We start from the raw sequence: 26,333 nt of genomic DNA on the forward strand, positions 1-26,333 counted from the left end.
CCCATGCTGGAGAAGGAACAAGTTACTTACCTGTAACTGTTGTACTCTTTCGTCCTGTCCCCTTTCCTCCATACTGCATGGGCGCCTCTCGTTAGGGAAGGGAGACGGAACATTTTTCACCAGAAGAAATCTTCCCATTTAAATTTAGAGGCACGCGGGGGCGTAGCCCTGGGAGCATGCGCTCGCCTGACTCTGCCCACCGGCGCCAGTCCCCTTTTCCGCGTCAACAGGAACAGGCCCATTTCACCAGCGCTCCTGGGATTGTCTTCGGACATGTAATACCACGCGCTCTTCCCCGGATACTTTCTTCTGTCTTTCCTCCCCGATGCATTTCGACTTCAGCGGGCTTCAGCAGATGTCCAGCCTGCGAGGTGCTCTTCCCTACATCGGATCCCCACGTTCTTTGCCTCCGCTGCCTTGGCCCCGACCATGGATGGGAGGGTTGCACAAAATGCAAAGCACATTCTTTGCGTGCTTTGACTAGCTAGGTGGACAGAGCTCTTCGAGAAGTCGCCCCCAGAGGACTTGAAGGACTTTTGTCAGTCATAAGTCAAGGCCTAAGGGAGGGCTGCTCTTTTCCAGTGCACCCCGCAAGGGCGACTTCTTCCCAAGGAAACGCCCAGACGGGAGGAACCGCTCAGTTTCTCACACCAGCACGGGTACCGAGGCTAATTCAGCTACCGGCCGCCAGGCCGAGGGGTCTGTAGATCCTTCCAGAGACAGTGCTGAGAGACTGCAAGGTTCTTTTACCGGGTGTACACCTGAGGGGCTTTGCACTTGTACCTGCAACATGGCAGAGGGGGCGCCTGTACCCAGCACTACCGGCAACTCTGCTGAGGGTGACATTCCTACCAGGCCTCGGCCTGAGGTGCAGGGTAGGTCTCATGCTCCATCGTCAAGAGTCCTGGAGGAGGCCGGGCCCAGTGAGCCAAGCACCATGACTTTGGCACGTGGCATGCAGCTCGACAAGATGGCCACCACGCCAGACAAGATGGCCGCCCGAGGAATGCAGCAGGTGGGAGAACGAGTTACAAGGTGGGACTGGTGTCAACCAGGTACGTGGCCTACAGTTTATCCTTCAGCAGCACAGGACAGGTTTACCCCGCAAACAGCTAGACAGAGTATGCAGCGGCATCAGCAGCTGTCCGCTACCCGTCAATATCACCTGCCAACCCACGGGCCTGCGACGACAGGTTCTTTGAAAAGTTCCTCATGCTCATGTCCTCAGATGGGGTCCTTCCTTAGGGATGTAATCATGGACATGCTCGCTCTGGCCCCTCCCCCTGCACCTATAGTTATTCCTCCTATAGCTCCAGCACTGCAGGCCCCGTTGCAGCCCCTGCTGCCAAGCCGGCTCCTTCGATTCTGGCGCCCCTGCCTTCCACTGTTCAGGCGGTTCCGTACTAGCCTCTGCTGCAGCCTCCGGCTCCGGTCTCCACACCTCAGCCCTCGGCGCCCAGCACCCCTCCACTCGTTCCAGACAAGCCGGACACCCTGGTGGATGCAGATGAGAAAAAGACCTCGACACACCATCAACAGTCTAGGCCTTCCACGAATGACTCACAGGTCTGGCAGAGTGAAGGCTTCAGCCCCGGCGTGGGAACTCAACGTGGTACTGACAAGGCTCATGGGGGCCGCCTTCGAACCTATGCATCAGGCCACTCTCAAGTTCCTTTCGTGGAAAGCGCCTTTTATTGTGGCCATCATCCCTGCCAGGAGGGTAGTTGAGATCCAGGCCCTGTCCTGCAAGCAGCCTTATCTGACTTTTCACATCACGAGGGTGGTGCTGCGGGCGCACCCTTCCTTCATGCCAAAGGTTCCGTCAGAATTCCATCTCAACAAACATTTGGTGTTGCCTGTGTTTTTTCCGACACCTTTGTCGCTGGCTGGAAGGACTTTGCACTCGCTGGATGTGGCGCGTGCTCTGAAGTTCTATGTGGCACGCACAAAGAGTTTACGGAAGATGTCTCAACCTTTCGTGAACTTTGGTCCTGTGAACCATAGGAAAGCTTGGTCCAAGGCTTCCATTTCCAGGTTGCTCTCCGCCTGTATTACACACTGTCACCGTTTGGCAAACCGACCAATGCCTGACCGGCTGAGAGCTCATTCCACCAGAGCGATCGCTGCGACGACTTCGTTCCTGTCTGGTGTGCCCCTGCTGGACATCTGCAGGGCTGCTATGTGGAGGTCTACACACACCTTCACAAGATTCTACAGCGTCGAAAGGGATTCCAGAGAGGACTCCAGGGTCGGCCAAGCAGTGCTACGCAACCTGTTCCCTTGAAGGTGAGCCTGTTCCGGAGGTAACAGTAATTGCTTCTGTTGAGCCTTGCCACCTCACGTCGTTGTGTATTTCTGTACTGCTATTCTTTATGTGAATCCATGCCAGACCCCATGCTGGAGAAGGAACAAGTTACATACCTGTAACTGTTGTACTCTTTCGTCCTGTCCCCTTTCCTCCATACTGCATTGGCGCCTCTCGTTAGGGAAGGGAGACGGAACCTTTTTCACCAGAAGAAATCTTCCCATTTAAATTTAGAGGTACGCGGGGGCGTAGCCCTGGGAGCATGCGCTCGCCTCACTCTGCCCACCGGCGCCAGTCCCCTTTTCCGCGTCAACAGGAACAGGCCCATTTCACCAGCGCTCCTGGGATTGTCTTCGGACATGTAATACCACGCGCTCTTCCCCGGATACTTTCTTCTGTCTTTCCTCCCCGATGCATTTCGACTTCAGCGGGCTTCAGCAGATGTCCAGCCTGCGAGGTGCTCTTCCCTACATCGGATCCCCACGTTCTTTGCCTCCGCTGCCTTGGCCCCGACCATGGATGGGAGGGTTGCACAAAATGCAAAGCACATTCTTTGCGTGCTTTGACTAGCTAGGTGGACAGAGCTCTTCGAGAAGTCGCCCCCAGAGGACTTGAAGGACTTTTGTCAGTCATAAGTCAAGGCCTAAGGGAGGGCTGCTGTTTTCCAGTGCACCCCGCAAGGGCGACTTCTTCCCAAGGAAACGCCCAGACGGGAGGAACCGCTCAGTTTCTCACACCAGCACGGGTACCGAGGCTAATTCAGCTACCGGCGGCCAGGCCGAGGGGTCTGTAGATCCTTCCAGAGACAGTGCTGAGAGACCGCAAGGTTCTTTTACCGGGTGTACACCTGAGGGGCTATGCACTTGTACCTGCAACATGGCAGAGGGGGCGCCTGTACCCAGCACTACCGGCAACTCTGCTGAGGGTGACAATCCTACCAGGCCTCGGCCTGAGGTGCAGGGTAGGTCTCATGCTCCATCGCCAAGAGTCCTGGAGGAGGCCGGGCCCAGTGAGCCAAGCACCATGACTTTGGCACATGGCATGCAGCTCGACAAGATGGCCACCACGCCAGACAAGATGGCCGCCCGAGGAATGCAGCAGGTGGGAGAACGAGTTACAAGGTGGGACTGGTGTCAACCAGGTACGTGGCCTACAGTTTATCCTTCAGCAGCACAGGACAGGTTTACCCCGCAAACAGCTAGACAGAGTATGCAGCGGCATCAGCTGCCGTCCGCTACCTGTCAATATCACCTGCCAACCCACGGGCCTGCGCCGACAGGTTCTTTGAAAAGTTCCTCATGCTCATGTCCTCAGATGGGGTCCTTCCTTAGGGATGTAATCATGGACATGCTCGCTCTGGCCCCTCCCCCTGCACCTATAGTTATTCCTCCTATAGCTCCAGCACTGCAGGCCCCGTTGCAGCCCCTGCTGCCACGCCGGCTCCTTCGATTCTGGCGCCCCTGCCTTCCACTGTTCAGGCGGTTCCGTACTAGCCTCTGCTGCAGCCTCCGGCTCCGGTCTCCACACCGCAGCCCTCGGCGCCCAGCACCCCTCCACTCGTTCCAGACAAGCCGGACACCCTGATGGATGCAGACGAGGAAAAAGACCTCGACACACCATCAACAGTCTAGGCCTTCCACGAATGACTCACAGGTCTGGCAGAGTGAAGGCTTCAGCCCCGGCGTGGGAACTCAACGTGGTACTGACAAGGCTCATGGGGGCCGCCTTCGAACCTATGCATCAGGCCACTCTCAAGTTCCTTTCGTGGAAAACGCCTTTTATTGTGGCCATCATCCCTGCCAGGAGGGTAGTTGAGATCCAGGCCCTGTCCTGCAAGCGGCCTTATCTGACTTTTCACATCACGAGGGTGGTGCTGCGGGCGCACCCTTCCTTCATGCCAAAGGTTCCATCAGAATTCCACCTCAACAAACATTTGGTGTTGCCTGTGTTTTTTCCGAAGAGTTTACGGAAGATGTCTCAACCTTTCGTGAACTTTGGTCCTGTGAACCATGGGAAAGCTTGGTCCAAGGCTTCCATTTCCAGGTGGCTCTCCGCCTGTATTACACACTGTCACCGTTTGGCAAACCGACCAATGCCTGACCGGCTGAGAGCTCATTCGACCAGAGCGATCGCTGCGACGACTTCGTTCCTGTCTGGTGTGCCCCTGCTGGACATCTGCAGGGCTGCTATGTGGAGGTCTACACACACCTTCACAAGATTCTACAGCGTCGAAAGGGATTCCAGAGAGGACTCCAGGGTCGGCCAAGCAGTGCTACGCAACCTGTTCCCTTGAAGGTGAGCCTGTTCCGGAGGTAACAGTAATTGCTTCTGTTGAGCCTTGCCACCTCACGTCGTTGTGTATTTCTGTACTGCTATTTATTCTTTATGTGAATCCATGCCAGACCCCATGCTGGAGAAGGAACAAGTTACTTACCTGTAACTGTTGTACTCTTTCGTCCTGTCCCCTTTCCTCCATACTGCATGGGCGCCTCTCGTTAGGGAAGGGAGACGGAACCTTTTTCACCAGAAGAAATCTTCCCATTTAAATTTAGAGGCACGCGGGGGCGTAGCCCTGGGAGCATGCGCTCGCCTGACTCTGCCCACCGGCGCCAGTCCCCTTTTCCGCGTCAACAGGAACAGGCCCATTTCACCAGCGCTCCTGGGATTGTCCTCGGACATGTAATACCACGCGCTCTTCCCCGGATACTTTCTTCTGTCTTTCCTCCCCGATGCATTTCGACTTCAGCGGGCTTCAGCAGATGTCCAGCCTGCGAGGTGCTCTTCCCTACATCGGATCCCCACGTTCTTTGCCTCCGCTGCCTTGGCCCCGACCATGGATGGGAGGGTTGCACAAAATGCAAAGCACATTCTTTGCGTGCTTTGACTAGCTAGGTGGACAGAGCTCTTCGAGAAGTCGCCCCCAGAGGACTTGAAGGACTTTTGTCAGTCATAAGTCAAGGCCTAAGGGAGGGCTGCTCTTTTCCAGTGCACCCCGCAAGGGCGACTTCTTCCCAAGGAAACGCCCAGACGGGAGGAACCGCTCAGTTTCTCACACCAGCACGGGTACCGAGGCTAATTCAGCTACCGGCGGCCAGGCCGAGGGGTCTGTAGATCCTTCCAGAGACAGTGCTGAGAGACCGCAAGGTTCTTTTACCGGGTGTACACCTGAGGGGCTATGCACTTGTACCTGCAACATGGCAGAGGGGGCGCCTGTACCCAGCACTACCGGCAACTCTGCTGAGGGTGACATTCCTACCAGGCCTCGGCCTGAGGTGCAGGGTAGGTCTCATGCTCCATCGCCAAGAGTCCTGGAGGAGGCCGGGCCCAGTGAGCCAAGCACCATGACTTTGGCACGTGGCATGCAGCTCGACAAGATGGCCACCACGCCAGACAAGATGGCCGCCCGAGGAATGCAGCAGGTGGGAGAACGAGTTACAAGGTGGGACTGGTGTCAACCAGCTACGTGGCCTACAGTTTATCCTTCAGCAGCACAGGACAGGTTTACCCCGCAAACAGCTAGACAGAGTATGCAGCGGCATCAGCAGCCGTCCGCTACCTGTCAATATCACCTGCCAACCCACGGGCCTGCGACGACAGGTTCTTTGAAAAGTTCCTCATGCTCATGTCCTCAGATGGGGTCCTTCCTTAGGGATGTAATCATGGACATGCTCGCTCTGGCCCCTCCCCCTGCACCTATAGTTATTCCTCCTATAGCTCCAGCACTGCAGGCCCCGTTGCAGCCCCTGCTGCCACGCCGGCTCCTTCGATTCTGGCGCCCCTGCCTTCCACTGTTCAGGCGGTTCCGTACTAGCCTCTGCTGCAGCCTCCGGCTCCGGTCTCCACACCTCAGCCCTCGGCGCCCAGCACCCCTCCACTCGTTCCAGACAAGCCGGACACCCTGGTGGATGCAGACGAGGAAAAAGACCTCGACACACCATCAACAGTCTAGGCCTTCCACGAATGACTCACAGGTCTGGCAGAGTGAAGGCTTCAGCCCCGGCGTGGGAACTCAACGTGGTACTGACAAGGCTCATGGGGGCCGCCTTCGAACCTATGCATCAGGCCACTCTCAAGTTCCTTTCGTGGAAAACGCCTTTTATTGTGGCCATCATCCCTGCCAGGAGGGTAGTTGAGATCCAGGCCCTGTCCTGCAAGAGGCCTTATCTGACTTTTCACATCACGAGGGTGGTGCTGGGGGCGCACCCTTCCTTCATGCCAAAGGTTCCGTCAGAATTCCACCTCAACAAACATTTGGTGTTGCCTGTGTTTTTTCCGACACCTTTGTCGCTGGCTGGAAGGACTTTGCACTCGCTGGATGTGGCGCGTGCTCTGAAGTTCTATGTGGCACGCACAAAGAGTTTACGGAAGATGTCTCAACCTTTCGTGAACTTTGGTCCTGTGAACCATGGGAAAGCTTGGTCCAAGGCTTCCATTTCCAGGTGGCTCTCCGCCTGTATTACACACTGTCACCGTTTGGCAAACCGACCAATGCCTGACCGGCTGAGAGCTCATTCCACCAGAGCGATCGCTGCGACGACTTCATTCCTGTCTGGTGTGCCCCTGCTGGACATCTGCAGGGCTGCTATGTGGAGGTCTACACACACCTTCACAAGATTCTACAGCGTCGAAAGGGATTCCAGAGAGGACTCCAGGGTCGGCCAAGCAGTGCTACGCAACCTGTTCCCTTGAAGGTGAGCCTGTTCCGGAGGTAACAGTAATTGCTTCTGTTGAGCCTTGCCACCTCACGTCGTTGTGTATTTCTGTACTGCTATTCTTTATGTGAATCCATGCCAGACCCCATGCTGGAGAAGGAACAAGTTACTTACCTGTAACTGTTGTACTCTTTCGTCCTGTCCCCTTTCCTCCAGACTGCATGGGCGCCTCTCGTTAGGGAAGGGAGACGGAACCTTTTTCACCAGAAGAAATCTTCCCATTTAAATTTAGAGGTACGCGGGGGCGTAGCCCTGGGAGCATGCGCTCGCCTCACTCTGCCCACCGGCGCCAGTCCCCTTTTCCGCGTCAACAGAAACAGGCCCATTTCACCAGCGCTCCTGGGATTGTCTTCGGACATGTAATACCACGCGCTCTTCCCCGGATACTTTCTTCTGTCTTTCCTCCCCGATGCATTTCGACTTCAGCGGGCTTCAGCAGATGTCCAGCCTGCGAGGTGCTCTTCCCTACATCGGATCCCCACGTTCTTTGCCTCCGCTGCCTTGGCCCCGACCATGGATGGGAGGGTTGCACAAAATGCAAAGCACATTCTTTGCGTGCTTTGACTAGCTAGGTGGACAGAGCTCTTCGAGAAGTCGCCCCCAGAGGACTTGAAGGACTTTTGTCAGTCATAAGTCAAGGCCTAAGGGAGGGCTGCTCTTTTCCAGTGCACCCCGCAAGGGCGACTTCTTCCCAAGGAAACGCCCAGACGGGAGGAACCGCTCAGTTTCTCACACCAGCACGGGTACCGAGGCTAATTCAGCTACCGGCGGCCAGGCCGAGGGGTCTGTAGATCCTTCCAGAGACAGTGCTGAGAGACCGCAAGGTTCTTTTACCGGGTGTACACCTGAGGGGCTATGCACTTGTACCTGCAACATGGCAGAGGGGGCGCCTGTACCCAGCACTACCGGCAACTCTGCTGAGGGTGACAATCCTACCAGGCCTCGGCCTGAGGTGCAGGGTAGGTCTCATGCTCCATCGCCAAGAGTCCTGGAGGAGGCCGGGCCCAGTGAGCCAAGCACCATGACTTTGGCACATGGCATGCAGCTCGACAAGATGGCCACCACGCCAGACAAGATGGCCGCCCGAGGAATGCAGCAGGTGGGAGAACGAGTTACAAGGTGGGACTGGTGTCAACCAGGTACGTGGCCTACAGTTTATCCTTCAGCAGCACAGGACAGGTTTACCCCGCAAACAGCTAGACAGAGTATGCAGCGGCATCAGCTGCCGTCCACTACCTGTCAATATCACCTGCCAACCCACGGGCCTGCGCCGACAGGTTCTTTGAAAAGTTCCTCATGCTCATGTCCTCAGATGGGGTCCTTCCTTAGGGATGTAATCATGGACATGCTCGCTCTGGCCCCTCCCCCTGCACCTATAGTTATTCCTCCTATAGCTCCAGCACTGCAGGCCCCGTTGCAGCCCCTGCTGCCACGCCGGCTCCTTCGATTCTGGCGCCCCTGCCTTCCACTGTTCAGGCGGTTCCGTACTAGCCTCTGCTGCAGCCTCCGGCTCCGGTCTCCACACCGCAGCCCTCGGCGCCCAGCACCCCTCCACTCGTTCCAGACAAGCCGGACACCCTGATGGATGCAGACGAGGAAAAAGACCTCGACACACCATCAACAGTCTAGGCCTTCCACGAATGACTCACAGGTCTGGCAGAGTGAAGGCTTCAGCCCCGGCGTGGGAACTCAACGTGGTACTGACAAGGCTCATGGGGGCCGCCTTCGAACCTATGCATCAGGCCACTCTCAAGTTCCTTTCGTGGAAAACGCCTTTTATTGTGGCCATCATCCCTGCCAGGAGGGTAGTTGAGATCCAGGCCCTGTCCTGCAAGTGGCCTTATCTGACTTTTCACATCACGAGGGTGGTGCTGCGGGCGCACCCTTCCTTCATGCCAAAGGTTCCATCAGAATTCCACCTCAACAAACATTTGGTGTTGCCTGTGTTTTTTCCGAAGAGTTTACGGAAGATGTCTCAACCTTTCGTGAACTTTGGTCCTGTGAACCATGGGAAAGCTTGGTCCAAGGCTTCCATTTCCAGGTGGCTCTCCGCCTGTATTACACACTGTCACCGTTTGGCAAACCGACCAATGCCTGACCGGCTGAGAGCTCATTCGACCAGAGCGATCGCTGCGACGACTTCGTTCCTGTCTGGTGTGCCCCTGCTGGACATCTGCAGGGCTGCTATGTGGAGGTCTACACACACCTTCACAAGATTCTACAGCGTCGAAAGGGATTCCAGAGAGGACTCCATGGTCGGCCAAGCAGTGCTACGCAACCTGTTCCCTTGAAGGTGAGCCTGTTCCGGAGGTAACAGTAATTGCTTCTGTTGAGCCTTGCCACCTCACGTCGTTGTGTATTTCTGTACTGCTATTTATTCTTTATGTGAATCCATGCCAGACCCCATGCTGGAGAAGGAACAAGTTACTTACCTGTAACTGTTGTACTCTTTCGTCCTGTCCCCTTTCCTCCATACTGCATGGGCGCCTCTCGTTAGGGAAGGGAGACGGAACCTTTTTCACCAGAAGAAATCTTCCCATTTAAATTTAGAGGCACGCGGGGGCGTAGCCCTGGGAGCATGCGCTCGCCTGACTCTGCCCACCGGCGCCAGTCCCCTTTTCCGCGTCAACAGGAACAGGCCCATTTCACCAGCGCTCCTGGGATTGTCTTCGGACATGTAATACCACGCGCTCTTCCCCGGATACTTTCTTCTGTCTTTCCTCCCCGATGCATTTCGACTTCAGCGGGCTTCAGCAGATGTCCAGCCTGCGAGGTGCTCTTCCCTACATCGGATCCCCACGTTCTTTGCCTCCGCTGCCTTGGCCCCGACCATGGATGGGAGGGTTGCACAAAATGCAAAGCACATTCTTTGCGTGCTTTGACTAGCTAGGTGGACAGAGCTCTTCGAGAAGTCGCCCCCAGAGGACTTGAAGGACTTTTGTCAGTCATAAGTCAAGGCCTAAGGGAGGGCTGCTCTTTTCCAGTGCACCCCGCAAGGGCGACTTCTTCCCAAGGAAACGCCCAGACGGGAGGAACCGCTCAGTTTCTCACACCAGCACGGGTACCGAGGCTAATTCAGCTACCGGCGGCCAGGCCGAGGGGTCTGTAGATCCTTCCAGAGACAGTGCTGAGAGACCGCAAGGTTCTTTTACCGGGTGTACACCTGAGGGGCTATGCACTTGTACCTGCAACATGGCAGAGGGGGCGCCTGTACCCAGCACTACCGGCAACTCTGCTGAGGGTGACAATCCTACCAGGCCTCGGCCTGAGGTGCAGGGTAGGTCTCATGCTCCATCGCCAAGAGTCCTGGAGGAGGCCGGGCCCAGTGAGCCAAGCACCATGACTTTGGCACATGGCATGCAGCTCGACAAGATGGCCACCACGCCAGACAAGATGGCCGCCCGAGGAATGCAGCAGGTGGGAGAACGAGTTACAAGGTGGGACTGGTGTCAACCAGGTACGTGGCCTACAGTTTATCCTTCAGCAGCACAGGACAGGTTTACCCCGCAAACAGCTAGACAGAGTATGCAGCGGCATCAGCTGCCGTCCGCTACCTGTCAATATCACCTGCCAACCCACGGGCCTGCGCCGACAGGTTCTTTGAAAAGTTCCTCATGCTCAAGTCCTCAGATGGGGTCCTTCCTTAGGGATGTAATCATGGACATGCTCGCTCTGGCCCCTCCCCCTGCACCTATAGTTATTCCTCCTATAGCTCCAGCACTGCAGGCCCCGTTGCAGCCCCTGCTGCCACGCCGGCTCCTTCGATTCTGGCGCCCCTGCCTTCCACTGTTCAGGCGGTTCCGTACTAGCCTCTGCTGCAGCCTCCGGCTCCGGTCTCCACACCGCAGCCCTCGGCGCCCAGCACCCCTCCACTCGTTCCAGACAAGCCGGACACCCTGATGGATGCAGACGAGGAAAAAGACCTCGACACACCATCAACAGTCTAGGCCTTCCACGAATGACTCACAGGTCTGGCAGAGTGAAGGCTTCAGCCCCGGCGTGGGAACTCAACGTGGTACTGACAAGGCTCATGGGGGCCGCCTTCGAACCTATGCATCAGGCCACTCTCAAGTTCCTTTCGTGGAAAACGCCTTTTATTGTGGCCATCATCCCTGCCAGGAGGGTAGTTGAGATCCAGGCCCTGTCCTGCAAGCGGCCTTATCTGACTTTTCACATCACGAGGGTGGTGCTGCGGGCGCACCCTTCCTTCATGCCAAAGGTTCCATCAGAATTCCACCTCAACAAACATTTGGTGTTGCCTGTGTTTTTTCCGAAGAGTTTACGGAAGATGTCTCAACCTTTCGTGAACTTTGGTCCTGTGAACCATGGGAAAGCTTGGTCCAAGGCTTCCATTTCCAGGTGGCTCTCCGCCTGTATTACACACTGTCACCGTTTGGCAAACCGACCAATGCCTGACCGGCTGAGAGCTCATTCGACCAGAGCGATCGCTGCGACGACTTCGTTCCTGTCTGGTGTGCCCCTGCTGGACATCTGCAGGGCTGCTATGTGGAGGTCTACACACACCTTCACAAGATTCTACAGCGTCGAAAGGGATTCCAGAGAGGACTCCAGGGTCGGCCAAGCAGTGCTACGCAACCTGTTCCCTTGAAGGTGAGCCTGTTCCGGAGGTAACAGTAATTGCTTCTGTTGAGCCTTGCCACCTCACGTCGTTGTGTATTTCTGTACTGCTATTTATTCTTTATGTGAATCCATGCCAGACCCCATGCTGGAGAAGGAACAAGTTACTTACCTGTAACTGTTGTACTCTTTCGTCCTGTCCCCTTTCCTCCATACTGCATGGGCGCCTCTCGTTAGGGAAGGGAGACGGAACCTTTTTCACCAGAAGAAATCTTCCCATTTAAATTTAGAGGCACGCGGGGGCGTAGCCCTGGGAGCATGCGCTCGCCTGACTCTGCCCACCGGCGCCAGTCCCCTTTTCCGCGTCAACAGGAACAGGCCCATTTCACCAGCGCTCCTGGGATTGTCTTCGGACATGTAATACCACGCGCTCTTCCCCGGATACTTTCTTCTGTCTTTCCTCCCCGATGCATTTCGACTTCAGCGGGCTTCAGCAGATGTCCAGCCTGCGAGGTGCTCTTCCCTACATCGGATCCCCACGTTCTTTGCCTCCGCTGCCTTGGCCCCGACCATGGATGGGAGGGTTGCACAAAATGCAAAGCACATTCTTTGCGTGCTTTGACTAGCTAGGTGGACAGAGCTCTTCGAGAAGTCGCCCCCAGAGGACTTGAAGGACTTTTGTCAGTCATAAGTCAAGGCCTAAGGGAGGGCTGCTCTTTTCCAGTGCACCCCGCAAGGGCGACTTCTTCCCAAGGAAACGCCCAGACGGGAGGAACCGCTCAGTTTCTCACACCAGCACGGGTACCGAGGCTAATTCAGCTACCGGCCGCCAGGCCGAGGGGTCTGTAGATCCTTCCAGAGACAGTGCTGAGAGACTGCAAGGTTCTTTTACCGGGTGTACACCTGAGGGGCTTTGCACTTGTACCTGCAACATGGCAGAGGGGGCGCCTGTACCCAGCACTACCGGCAACTCTGCTGAGGGTGACATTCCTACCAGGCCTCGGCCTGAGGTGCAGGGTAGGTCTCATGCTCCATCGTCAAGAGTCCTGGAGGAGGCCGGGCCCAGTGAGCCAAGCACCATGACTTTGGCACGTGGCATGCAGCTCGACAAGATGGCCACCACGCCAGACAAGATGGCCGCCCGAGGAATGCAGCAGGTGGGAGAACGAGTTACAAGGTGGGACTGGTGTCAACCAGGTACGTGGCCTACAGTTTATCCTTCAGCAGCACAGGACAGGTTTACCCCGCAAACAGCTAGACAGAGTATGCAGCGGCATCAGCTGCCGTCCGCTACCTGTCAATATCACCTGCCAACCCACGGGCCTGCGCCGACAGGTTCTTTGAAAAGTTCCTCATGCTCATGTCCTCAGATGGGGTCCTTCCTTAGGGATGTAATCATGGACATGCTCGCTCTGGCCCCTCCCCCTGCACCTATAGTTATTCCTCCTATAGCTCCAGCACTGCAGGCCCCGTTGCAGCCCCTGCTGCCACGCCGGCTCCTTCGATTCTGGCGCCCCTGCCTTCCACTGTTCAGGCGGTTCCGTACTAGCCTCTGCTGCAGCCTCCGGCTCCGGTCTCCACACCGCAGCCCTCGGCGCCCAGCACCCCTCCACTCGTTCCAGACAAGCCGGACACCCTGATGGATGCAGACGAGGAAAAAGACCTCGACACACCATCAACAGTCTAGGCCTTCCACGAATGACTCACAGGTCTGGCAGAGTGAAGGCTTCAGCCCCGGCGTGGGAACTCAACGTGGTACTGACAAGGCTCATGGGGGCCGCCTTCGAACCTATGCATCAGGCCACTCTCAAGTTCCTTTCGTGGAAAACGCCTTTTATTGTGGCCATCATCCCTGCCAGGAGGGTAGTTGAGATCCAGGCCCTGTCCTGCAAGCGGCCTTATCTGACTTTTCACATCACGAGGGTGGTGCTGCGGGCGCACCCTTCCTTCATGCCAAAGGTTCCATCAGAATTCCACCTCAACAAACATTTGGTGTTGCCTGTGTTTTTTCCGAAGAGTTTACGGAAGATGTCTCAACCTTTCGTGAACTTTGGTCCTGTGAACCATGGGAAAGCTTGGTCCAAGGCTTCCATTTCCAGGTGGCTCTCCGCCTGTATTACACACTGTCACCGTTTGGCAAACCGACCAATGCCTGACCGGCTGAGAGCTCATTCGACCAGAGCGATCGCTGCGACGACTTCGTTCCTGTCTGGTGTGCCCCTGCTGGACATCTGCAGGGCTGCTATGTGGAGGTCTACACACACCTTCACAAGATTCTACAGCGTCGAAAGGGATTCCAGAGAGGACTCCAGGGTCGGCCAAGCAGTGCTACGCAACCTGTTCCCTTGAAGGTGAGCCTGTTCCGGAGGTAACAGTAATTGCTTCTGTTGAGCCTTGCCACCTCACGTCGTTGTGTATTTCTGTACTGCTATTCTTTATGTGAATCCATGCCAGACCCCATGCTGGAGAAGGAACAAGTTACTTACCTGTAACTGTTGTACTCTTTCGTCCTGTCCCCTTTCCTCCAGACTGCATGGGCGCCTCTCGTTAGGGAAGGGAGACGGAACCTTTTTCACCAGAAGAAATCTTCCCATTTAAATTTAGAGGTACGCGGGGGCGTAGCCCTGGGAGCATGCGCTCGCCTCACTCTGCCCACCGGCGCCAGTCCCCTTTTCCGCGTCAACCGGAACAGGCCCATTTCACCAGCGCTCCTGGGATTGTCTTCGGACATGTAATACCACGCGCTCTTCCCCGGATACTTTCTTCTGTCTTTCCTCCCCGATGCATTTCGACTTCAGCGGGCTTCAGCAGATGTCCAGCCTGCGAGGTGCTCTTCCCTACATCGGATCCCCACGTTCTTTGCCTCCGCTGCCTTGGCCCCGACCATGGATGGGAGGGTTGCACAAAATGCAAAGCACATTCTTTGCGTGCTTTGACTAGCTAGGTGGACAGAGCTCTTCGAGAAGTCGCCCCCAGAGGACTTGAAGGACTTTTGTCAGTCATAAGTCAAGGCCTAAGGGAGGGCTGCTCTTTTCCAGTGCACCCCGCAAGGGCGACTTCTTCCCAAGGAAACGCCCAGACGGGAGGAACCGCTCAGTTTCTCACACCAGCACGGGTACCGAGGCTAATTCAGCTACCGGCGGCCAGGCCGAGGGGTCTGTAGATCCTTCCAGAGACAGTGCTGAGAGACCGCAAGGTTCTTTTACCGGGTGTACACCTGAGGGGCTATGCACTTGTACCTGCAACATGGCAGAGGGGGCGCCTGTACCCAGCACTACCGGCAACTCTGCTGAGGGTGACATTCCTACCAGGCCTCGGCCTGAGGTGCAGGGTAGGTCTCATGCTCCATCGCCAAGAGTCCTGGAGGAGGCCGGGCCCAGTGAGCCAAGCACCATGACTTTGGCACGTGGCATGCAGCTCGACAAGATGGCCACCACGCCAGACAAGATGGCCGCCCGAGGAATGCAGCAGGTGGGAGAACGAGTTACAAGGTGAGACTGGTGTCAACCAGCTACGTGGCCTACAGTTTAACCTTCAGCAGCACAGGACAGGTTTACCCCGCAAACAGCTAGACAGAGTATGCAGCGGCATCAGCAGCCGTCCGCTACCCGTCAATATCACCTGCCAACCCACGGGCCTGCGACGACAGGTTCTTTGAAAAGTTCCTCATGCTCATGTCCTCAGATGGGGTCCTTCCTTAGGGATGTAATCATGGACATGCTCGCTCTGGCCCCTCCCCCTGCACCTATAGTTATTCCTCCTATAGCTCCAGCACTGCAGGCCCGTTGCAGCCCCTGTTGCCACGCCGGCTCCTTCGATTCTGGCGCCCCTGCCTTCCACTGTTCAGGCGGTTCCGTACTAGCCTCTGCTGCAGCCTCCGGCTCCGGTCTCCACACCTCAGCCCTCGGCGCCCAGCACCCCTCCACTCGTTCCAGACAAGCCGGACACCCTGGTGGATGCAGACGAGGAAAAAGACCTCGACACACCATCAACAGTCTAGGCCTTCCACGAATGACTCACAGGTCTGGCAGAGTGAAGGCTTCAGCCCCGGCGTGGGAACTCAACGTGGTACTGACAAGGCTCATGGGGGCCGCCTTCGAACCTATGCATCAGGCCACTCTCAAGTTCCTTTCGTGGAAAACGCCTTTTATTGTGGCCATCATCCCTGCCAGGAGGGTAGTTGAGATCCAGGCCCTGTCCTGCAAGCGGCCTTATCTGACTTTTCACCTCACGAGGGTGGTGCTGCGGGCGCACCCTTCCTTCATGCCAAAGGTTCCGTCAGAATTCCACCTCAACAAACATTTGGTGTTGCCTGTGTTTTTTCCGACACCTTTGTCGCTGGCTGGAAGGACTTTGCACTCGCTGGATGTGGCGCGTGCTCTGAAGTTCTATGTGGCACGCACAAAGAGTTTTTACGGAAGATGTCTCAACCTTTCGTGAACTTTGGTCCTGTGAACCATGGGAAAGCTTGGTCCAAGGCTTCCATTTCCAGGTTGCTCTCCGCCTGTATTACACACTGTCACCGTTTGGCAAACCGACCAATGCCTGACCGGCTGAGAGCTCATTCCACCAGAGCGATCGCTGCGACGACTTCGTTCCTGTCTGGTGTGCCCCTGCTGGACATCTGCAGGGCTGCTATGTGGAGGTCTACACACACCTTCACAAGATTCTACAGCGTCGAAAGGGATTCCAGAGAGGACTCCAGGGTCGGCCAAGCAGTGCTACGCAACCTGTTCCCTTGAAGGTGAGCCTGTTCCGGAGGTAACAGTAATTACTTCTGTTGAGCCTTGCCACCTCACGTCGTTGTGTATTTCTGTACTGCTATTTATTCTTTATGTGAATCCATGCCAGACCCCATGCTGGAGAAGGAACAAGTTACTTACCTGTAACTGTTGTACTCTTTCGTCCTGTCCCCTTTCCTCCATACTGCATGGGCGCCTCTCGTTAGGGAAGGGAGACGGAACCTTTTTCACCAGAAGAAATCTTCCCATTTAAATTTAGAGGCACGCGGGGGCGTAGCCCTGGGAGCATGCACTCGCCTGACTCTGCCCACCGGCGCCAGTCCCCTTTTCCGCGTCAACAGGAACAGGCCCATTTCACCAGCGCTCCTGGGATTGTCTTCGGACATGTAATACCACGCGCTCTTCCCCGGATACTTTCTTCTGTCTTTCCTCCCCGATGCATTTCGACTTCAGCGGGCTTCAGCAGATGTCCAGCCTGCGAGGTGCTCTTCCCTACATCGGATCCCCACGTTCTTTGCCTCCGCTGCCTTGGCCCCGACCATGGATGGGAGGGTTGCACAAAATGCAAAGCACATTCTTTGCGTGCTTTGACTAGCTAGGTGGACAGAGCTCTTCGAGAAGTCGCCCCCAGAGGACTTGAAGGACTTTTGTCAGTCATAAGTCAAGGCCTAAGGGAGGGCTGCTCTTTTCCAGTGCACCCCGCAAGGGCGACTTCTTCCCAAGGAAACGCCCAGACGGGAGGAACCGCTCAGTTTCTCACACCAGCACGGGTACCGAGGCTAATTCAGCTACCGGCGGCCAGGCCGAGGGGTCTGTAGATCCTTCCAGAGACAGTGCTGAGAGACCGCAAGGTTCTTTTACCGGGTGTACACCTGAGGGGCTATGCACTTGTACCTGCAACATGGCAGAGGGGGCGCCTGTACCCAGCACTACCGGCAACTCTGCTGAGGGTGACAATCCTACCAGGCCTCGGCCTGAGGTGCAGGGTAGGTCTCATGCTCCATCGCCAAGAGTCCTGGAGGAGGCCGGGCCCAGTGAGCCAAGCACCATGACTTTGGCACATGGCATGCAGCTCGACAAGATGGCCACCACGCCAGACAAGATGGCCGCCCGAGGAATGCAGCAGGTGGGAGAACGAGTTACAAGGTGGGACTGGTGTCAACCAGGTACGTGGCCTACAGTTTATCCTTCAGCAGCACAGGACAGGTTTACCCCGCAAACAGCTAGATAGAGTATGCAGCGGCATCAGCTGCCGTCCACTACCTGTCAATATCACCTGCCAACCCACGGGCCTGCGCCGACAGGTTCTTTGAAAAGTTCCTCATGCTCATGTCCTCAGATGGGGTCCTTCCTTAGGGATGTAATCATGGACATGCTCGCTCTGGCCCCTCCCCCTGCACCTATAGTTATTCCTCCTATAGCTCCAGCACTGCAGGCCCCGTTGCAGCCCCTGCTGCCACGCCGGCTCCTTCGATTCTGGCGCCCCTGCCTTCCACTGTTCAGGCGGTTCCGTACTAGCCTCTGCTGCAGCCTCCGGCTCCGGTCTCCACACCGCAGCCCTCGGCGCCCAGCACCCCTCCACTCGTTCCAGACAAGCCGGACACCCTGATGGATGCAGACGAGGAAAAAGACCTCGACACACCATCAACAGTCTAGGCCTTCCACGAATGACTCACAGGTCTGGCAGAGTGAAGGCTTCAGCCCCGGCGTGGGAACTCAACGTGGTACTGACAAGGCTCATGGGGGCCGCCTTCGAACCTATGCATCAGGCCACTCTCAAGTTCCTTTCGTGGAAAACGCCTTTTATTGTGGCCATCATCCCTGCCAGGAGGGTAGTTGAGATCCAGGCCCTGTCCTGCAAGTGGCCTTATCTGACTTTTCACATCACGAGGGTGGTGCTGCGGGCGCACCCTTCCTTCATGCCAAAGGTTCCATCAGAATTCCACCTCAACAAACATTTGGTGTTGCCTGTGTTTTTTCCGAAGAGTTTACGGAAGATGTCTCAACCTTTCGTGAACTTTGGTCCTGTGAACCATGGGAAAGCTTGGTCCAAGGCTTCCATTTCCAGGTGGCTCTCCGCCTGTATTACACACTTGTCACCGTTTGGCAAACCGACCAATGCCTGACCGGCTGAGAGCTCATTCGACCAGAGCGATCGCTGCGACGACTTCGTTCCTGTCTGGTGTGCCCCTGCTGGACATCTGCAGGGCTGCTATGTGGAGGTCTACACACACCTTCACAAGATTCTACAGCGTCGAAAGGGATTCCAGAGAGGACTCCATGGTCGGCCAAGCAGTGCTACGCAACCTGTTCCCTTGAAGGTGAGCCTGTTCCGGAGGTAACAGTAATTGCTTCTGTTGAGCCTTGCCACCTCACGTCGTTGTGTATTTCTGTACTGCTAATTATTCTTTATGTGAATCCATGCCAGACCCCATGCTGGAGAAGGAACAAGTTACTTACCTGTAACTGTTGTACTCTTTCGTCCTGTCCCCTTTCCTCCATACTGCATGGGCGCCTCTCGTTAGGGAAGGGAGACGGAACCTTTTTCACCAGAAGAAATCTTCCCATTTAAATTTAGAGGCACGCGGGGGCGTAGCCCTGGGAGCATGCGCTCGCCTGACTCTGCCCACCGGCGCCAGTCCCCTTTTCCGCGTCAACAGGAACAGGCCCATTTCACCAGCGCTCCTGGGATTGTCTTCGGACATGTAATACCACGCGCTCTTCCCCGGATACTTTCTTCTGTCTTTCCTCCCCGATGCATTTCGACTTCAGCGGGCTTCAGCAGATGTCCAGCCTGCGAGGTGCTCTTCCCTACATCGGATCCCCACGTTCTTTGCCTCCGCTGCCTTGGCCCCGACCATGGATGGGAGGGTTGCACAAAATGCAAAGCACATTCTTTGCGTGCTTTGACTAGCTAGGTGGACAGAGCTCTTCGAGAAGTCGCCCCCAGAGGACTTGAAGGACTTTTGTCAGTCATAAGTCAAGGCCTAAGGGAGGGCTGCTCTTTTCCAGTGCACCCCGCAAGGGCGACTTCTTCCCAAGGAAACGCCCAGACGGGAGGAACCGCTCAGTTTCTCACACCAGCACGGGTACCGAGGCTAATTCAGCTACCGGCGGCCAGGCCGAGGGGTCTGTAGATCCTTCCAGAGACAGTGCTGAGAGACCGCAAGGTTCTTTTACCGGGTGTACACCTGAGGGGCTATGCACTTGTACCTGCAACATGGCAGAGGGGGCGCCTGTACCCAGCACTACCGGCAACTCTGCTGAGGGTGACAATCCTACCAGGCCTCGGCCTGAGGTGCAGGGTAGGTCTCATGCTCCATCGCCAAGAGTCCTGGAGGAGGCCGGGCCCAGTGAGCCAAGCACCATGACTTTGGCACATGGCATGCAGCTCGACAAGATGGCCACCACGCCAGACAAGATGGCCGCCCGAGGAATGCAGCAGGTGGGAGAACGAGTTACAAGGTGGGACTGGTGTCAACCAGGTACGTGGCCTACAGTTTATCCTTCAGCAGCACAGGACAGGTTTACCCCGCAAACAGCTAGACAGAGTATGCAGCGGCATCAGCTGCCGTCCGCTACCTGTCAATATCACCTGCCAACCCACGGGCCTGCGCCGACAGGTTCTTTGAAAAGTTCCTCATGCTCAAGTCCTCAGATGGGGTCCTTCCTTAGGGATGTAATCATGGACATGCTCGCTCTGGCCCCTCCCCCTGCACCTATAGTTATTCCTCCTATAGCTCCAGCACTGCAGGCCCCGTTGCAGCCCCTGCTGCCACGCCGGCTCCTTCGATTCTGGCGCCCCTGCCTTCCACTGTTCAGGCGGTTCCGTACTAGCCTCTGCTGCAGCCTCCGGCTCCGGTCTCCACACCGCAGCCCTCGGCGCCCAGCACCCCTCCACTCGTTCCAGACAAGCCGGACACCCTGATGGATGCAGACGAGGAAAAAGACCTCGACACACCATCAACAGTCTAGGCCTTCCACGAATGACTCACAGGTCTGGCAGAGTGAAGGCTTCAGCCCCGGCGTGGGAACTCAACGTGGTACTGACAAGGCTCATGGGGGCCGCCTTCGAACCTATGCATCAGGCCACTCTCAAGTTCCTTTCGTGGAAAACGCCTTTTATTGTGGCCATCATCCCTGCCAGGAGGGTAGTTGAGATCCAGGCCCTGTCCTGCAAGCGGCCTTATCTGACTTTTCACATCACGAGGGTGGTGCTGCGGGCGCACCCTTCCTTCATGCCAAAGGTTCCATCAGAATTCCACCTCAACAAACATTTGGTGTTGCCTGTGTTTTTTCCGAAGAGTTTACGGAAGATGTCTCAACCTTTCGTGAACTTTGGTCCTGTGAACCATGGGAAAGCTTGGTCCAAGGCTTCCATTTCCAGGTGGCTCTCCGCCTGTATTACACACTGTCACCGTTTGGCAAACCGACCAATGCCTGACCGGCTGAGAGCTCATTCGACCAGAGCGATCGCTGCGACGACTTCGTTCCTGTCTGGTGTGCCCCTGCTGGACATCTGCAGGGCTGCTATGTGGAGGTCTACACACACCTTCACAAGATTCTACAGCGTCGAAAGGGATTCCAGAGAGGACTCCAGGGTCGGCCAAGCAGTGCTACGCAACCTGTTCCCTTGAAGGTGAGCCTGTTCCGGAGGTAACAGTAATTGCTTCTGTTGAGCCTTGCCACCTCACGTCGTTGTGTATTTCTGTACTGCTATTTATTCTTTATGTGAATCCATGCCAGACCCCATGCTGGAGAAGGAACAAGTTACTTACCTGTAACTGTTGTACTCTTTCGTCCTGTCCCCTTTCCTCCATACTGCATGGGCGCCTCTCGTTAGGGAAGGGAGACGGAACATTTTTCACCAGAAGAAATCTTCCCATTTAAATTTAGAGGCACGCGGGGGCGTAGCCCTGGGAGCATGCGCTCGCCTGACTCTGCCCACCGGCGCCAGTCCCCTTTTCCGCGTCAACAGGAACAGGCCCATTTCACCAGCGCTCCTGGGATTGTCTTCGGACATGTAATACCACGCGCTCTTCCCCGGATACTTTCTTCTGTCTTTCCTCCCCGATGCATTTCGACTTCAGCGGGCTTCAGCAGATGTCCAGCCTGCGAGGTGCTCTTCCCTACATCGGATCCCCACGTTCTTTGCCTCCGCTGCCTTGGCCCCGACCATGGATGGGAGGGTTGCACAAAATGCAAAGCACATTCTTTGCGTGCTTTGACTAGCTAGGTGGACAGAGCTCTTCGAGAAGTCGCCCCCAGAGGACTTGAAGGACTTTTGTCAGTCATAAGTCAAGGCCTAAGGGAGGGCTGCTCTTTTCCAGTGCACCCCGCAAGGGCGACTTCTTCCCAAGGAAACGCCCAGACGGGAGGAACCGCTCAGTTTCTCACACCAGCACGGGTACCGAGGCTAATTCAGCTACCGGCCGCCAGGCCGAGGGGTCTGTAGATCCTTCCAGAGACAGTGCTGAGAGACTGCAAGGTTCTTTTACCGGGTGTACACCTGAGGGGCTTTGCACTTGTACCTGCAACATGGCAGAGGGGGCGCCTGTACCCAGCACTACCGGCAACTCTGCTGAGGGTGACATTCCTACCAGGCCTCGGCCTGAGGTGCAGGGTAGGTCTCATGCTCCATCGTCAAGAGTCCTGGAGGAGGCCGGGCCCAGTGAGCCAAGCACCATGACTTTGGCACGTGGCATGCAGCTCGACAAGATGGCCACCACGCCAGACAAGATGGCCGCCCGAGGAATGCAGCAGGTGGGAGAACGAGTTACAAGGTGGGACTGGTGTCAACCAGGTACGTGGCCTACAGTTTATCCTTCAGCAGCACAGGACAGGTTTACCCCGCAAACAGCTAGACAGAGTATGCAGCGGCATCAGCAGCTGTCCGCTACCCGTCAATATCACCTGCCAACCCACGGGCCTGCGACGACAGGTTCTTTGAAAAGTTCCTCATGCTCATGTCCTCAGATGGGGTCCTTCCTTAGGGATGTAATCATGGACATGCTCGCTCTGGCCCCTCCCCCTGCACCTATAGTTATTCCTCCTATAGCTCCAGCACTTCAGGCCCCGTTGCAGCCCCTGCTGCCAAGCCGGCTCCTTCGATTCTGGCGCCCCTGCCTTCCACTGTTCAGGCGGTTCCGTACTAGCCTCTGCTGCAGCCTCCGGCTCCGGTCTCCACACCTCAGCCCTCGGCGCCCAGCACCCCTCCACTCGTTCCAGACAAGCCGGACACCCTGGTGGATGCAGATGAGAAAAAGACCTCGACACACCATCAACAGTCTAGGCCTTCCACGAATGACTCACAGGTCTGGCAGAGTGAAGGCTTCAGCCCCGGCGTGGGAACTCAACGTGGTACTGACAAGGCTCATGGGGGCCGCCTTCGAACCTATGCATCAGGCCACTCTCAAGTTCCTTTCGTGGAAAGCGCCTTTTATTGTGGCCATCATCCCTGCCAGGAGGGTAGTTGAGATCCAGGCCCTGTCCTGCAAGCAGCCTTATCTGACTTTTCACATCACGAGGGTGGTGCTGCGGGCGCACCCTTCCTTCATGCCAAAGGTTCCGTCAGAATTCCATCTCAACAAACATTTGGTGTTGCCTGTGTTTTTTCCGACACCTTTGTCGCTGGCTGGAAGGACTTTGCACTCGCTGGATGTGGCGCGTGCTCTGAAGTTCTATGTGGCACGCACAAAGAGTTTACGGAAGATGTCTCAACCTTTCGTGAACTTTGGTCCTGTGAACCATAGGAAAGCTTGGTCCAAGGCTTCCATTTCCAGGTTGCTCTCCGCCTGTATTACACACTGTCACCGTTTGGCAAACCGACCAATGCCTGACCGGCTGAGAGCTCATTCCACCAGAGCGATCGCTGCGACGACTTCGTTCCTGTCTGGTGTGCCCCTGCTGGACATCTGCAGGGCTGCTATGTGGAGGTCTACACACACCTTCACAAGATTCTACAGCGTCGAAAGGGATTCCAGAGAGGACTCCAGGGTCGGCCAAGCAGTGCTACGCAACCTGTTCCCTTGAAGGTGAGCCTGTTCCGGAGGTAACAGTAATTGCTTCTGTTGAGCCTTGCCACCTCACGTCGTTGTGTATTTCTGTACTGCTATTCTTTATGTGAATCCATGCCAGACCCCATGCTGGAGAAGGAACAAGTTACATACCTGTAACTGTTGTACTCTTTCGTCCTGTCCCCTTTCCTCCATACTGCATTGGCGCCTCTCGTTAGGGAAGGGAGACGGAACCTTTTTCACCAGAAGAAATCTTCCCATTTAAATTTAGAGGTACGCGGGGGCGTAGCCCTGGGAGCATGCGCTCGCCTCACTCTGCCCACCGGCGCCAGTCCCCTTTTCCGCGTCAACAGGAACAGGCCCATTTCACCAGCGCTCCTGGGATTGTCTTCGGACATGTAATACCACGCGCTCTTCCCCGGATACTTTCTTCTGTCTTTCCTCCCCGATGCATTTCGACTTCAGCGGGCTTCAGCAGATGTCCAGCCTGCGAGGTGCTCTTCCCTACATCGGATCCCCACGTTCTTTGCCTCCGCTGCCTTGGCCCCGACCATGGATGGGAGGGTTGCACAAAATGCAAAGCACATTCTTTGCGTGCTTTGACTAGCTAGGTGGACAGAGCTCTTCGAGAAGTCGCCCCCAGAGGACTTGAAGGACTTTTGTCAGTCATAAGTCAAGGCCTAAGGGAGGGCTGCTGTTTTCCAGTGCACCCCGCAAGGGCGACTTCTTCCCAAGGAAACGCCCAGACGGGAGGAACCGCTCAGTTTCTCACACCAGCACGGGTACCGAGGCTAATTCAGCTACCGGCGGCCAGGCCGAGGGGTCTGTAGATCCTTCCAGAGACAGTGCTGAGAGACCGCAAGGTTCTTTTACCGGGTGTACACCTGAGGGGCTATGCACTTGTACCTGCAACATGGCAGAGGGGGCGCCTGTACCCAGCACTACCGGCAACTCTGCTGAGGGTGACAATCCTACCAGGCCTCGGCCTGAGGTGCAGGGTAGGTCTCATGCTCCATCGCCAAGAGTCCTGGAGGAGGCCGGGCCCAGTGAGCCAAGCACCATGACTTTGGCACATGGCATGCAGCTCGACAAGATGGCCACCACGCCAGACAAGATGGCCGCCCGAGGAATGCAGCAGGTGGGAGAACGAGTTACAAGGTGGGACTGGTGTCAACCAGGTACGTGGCCTACAGTTTATCCTTCAGCAGCACAGGACAGGTTTACCCCGCAAACAGCTAGACAGAGTATGCAGCGGCATCAGCTGCCGTCCGCTACCTGTCAATATCACCTGCCAACCCACGGGCCTGCGCCGACAGGTTCTTTGAAAAGTTCCTCATGCTCATGTCCTCAGATGGGGTCCTTCCTTAGGGATGTAATCATGGACATGCTCGCTCTGGCCCCTCCCCCTGCACCTATAGTTATTCCTCCTATAGCTCCAGCACTGCAGGCCCCGTTGCAGCCCCTGCTGCCACGCCGGCTCCTTCGATTCTGGCGCCCCTGCCTTCCACTGTTCAGGCGGTTCCGTACTAGCCTCTGCTGCAGCCTCCGGCTCCGGTCTCCACACCGCAGCCCTCGGCGCCCAGCACCCCTCCACTCGTTCCAGACAAGCCGGACACCCTGATGGATGCAGACGAGGAAAAAGACCTCGACACACCATCAACAGTCTAGGCCTTCCACGAATGACTCACAGGTCTGGCAGAGTGAAGGCTTCAGCCCCGGCGTGGGAACTCAACGTGGTACTGACAAGGCTCATGGGGGCCGCCTTCGAACCTATGCATCAGGCCACTCTCAAGTTCCTTTCGTGGAAAACGCCTTTTATTGTGGCCATCATCCCTGCCAGGAGGGTAGTTGAGATCCAGGCCCTGTCCTGCAAGCGGCCTTATCTGACTTTTCACATCACGAGGGTGGTGCTGCGGGCGCACCCTTCCTTCATGCCAAAGGTTCCATCAGAATTCCACCTCAACAAACATTTGGTGTTGCCTGTGTTTTTTCCGAAGAGTTTACGGAAGATGTCTCAACCTTTCGTGAACTTTGGTCCTGTGAACCATGGGAAAGCTTGGTCCAAGGCTTCCATTTCCAGGTGGCTCTCCGCCTGTATTACACACTGTCACCGTTTGGCAAACCGACCAATGCCTGACCGGCTGAGAGCTCATTCGACCAGAGCGATCGCTGCGACGACTTCGTTCCTGTCTGGTGTGCCCCTGCTGGACATCTGCAGGGCTGCTATGTGGAGGTCTACACACACCTTCACAAGATTCTACAGCGTCGAAAGGGATTCCAGAGAGGACTCCAGGGTCGGCCAAGCAGTGCTACGCAACCTGTTCCCTTGAAGGTGAGCCTGTTCCGGAGGTAACAGTAATTGCTTCTGTTGAGCCTTGCCACCTCACGTCGTTGTGTATTTCTGTACTGCTATTTATTCTTTATGTGAATCCATGCCAGACCCCATGCTGGAGAAGGAACAAGTTACTTACCTGTAACTGTTGTACTCTTTCGTCCTGTCCCCTTTCCTCCATACTGCATGGGCGCCTCTCGTTAGGGAAGGGAGACGGAACCTTTTTCACCAGAAGAAATCTTCCCATTTAAATTTAGAGGCACGCGGGGGCGTAGCCCTGGGAGCATGCGCTCGCCTGACTCTGCCCACCGGCGCCAGTCCCCTTTTCCGCGTCAACAGGAACAGGCCCATTTCACCAGCGCTCCTGGGATTGTCCTCGGACATGTAATACCACGCGCTCTTCCCCGGATACTTTCTTCTGTCTTTCCTCCCCGATGCATTTCGACTTCAGCGGGCTTCAGCAGATGTCCAGCCTGCGAGGTGCTCTTCCCTACATCGGATCCCCACGTTCTTTGCCTCCGCTGCCTTGGCCCCGACCATGGATGGGAGGGTTGCACAAAATGCAAAGCACATTCTTTGCGTGCTTTGACTAGCTAGGTGGACAGAGCTCTTCGAGAAGTCGCCCCCAGAGGACTTGAAGGACTTTTG

This window comes from Ambystoma mexicanum, chromosome 2q, assembly GCF_040938575.1.
Source record: "Ambystoma mexicanum isolate Mex_15411 chromosome 2q, UKY_AmexF1_1, whole genome shotgun sequence".
Classification (NCBI taxonomy): Eukaryota; Metazoa; Chordata; class Amphibia; order Caudata; family Ambystomatidae; genus Ambystoma; species Ambystoma mexicanum.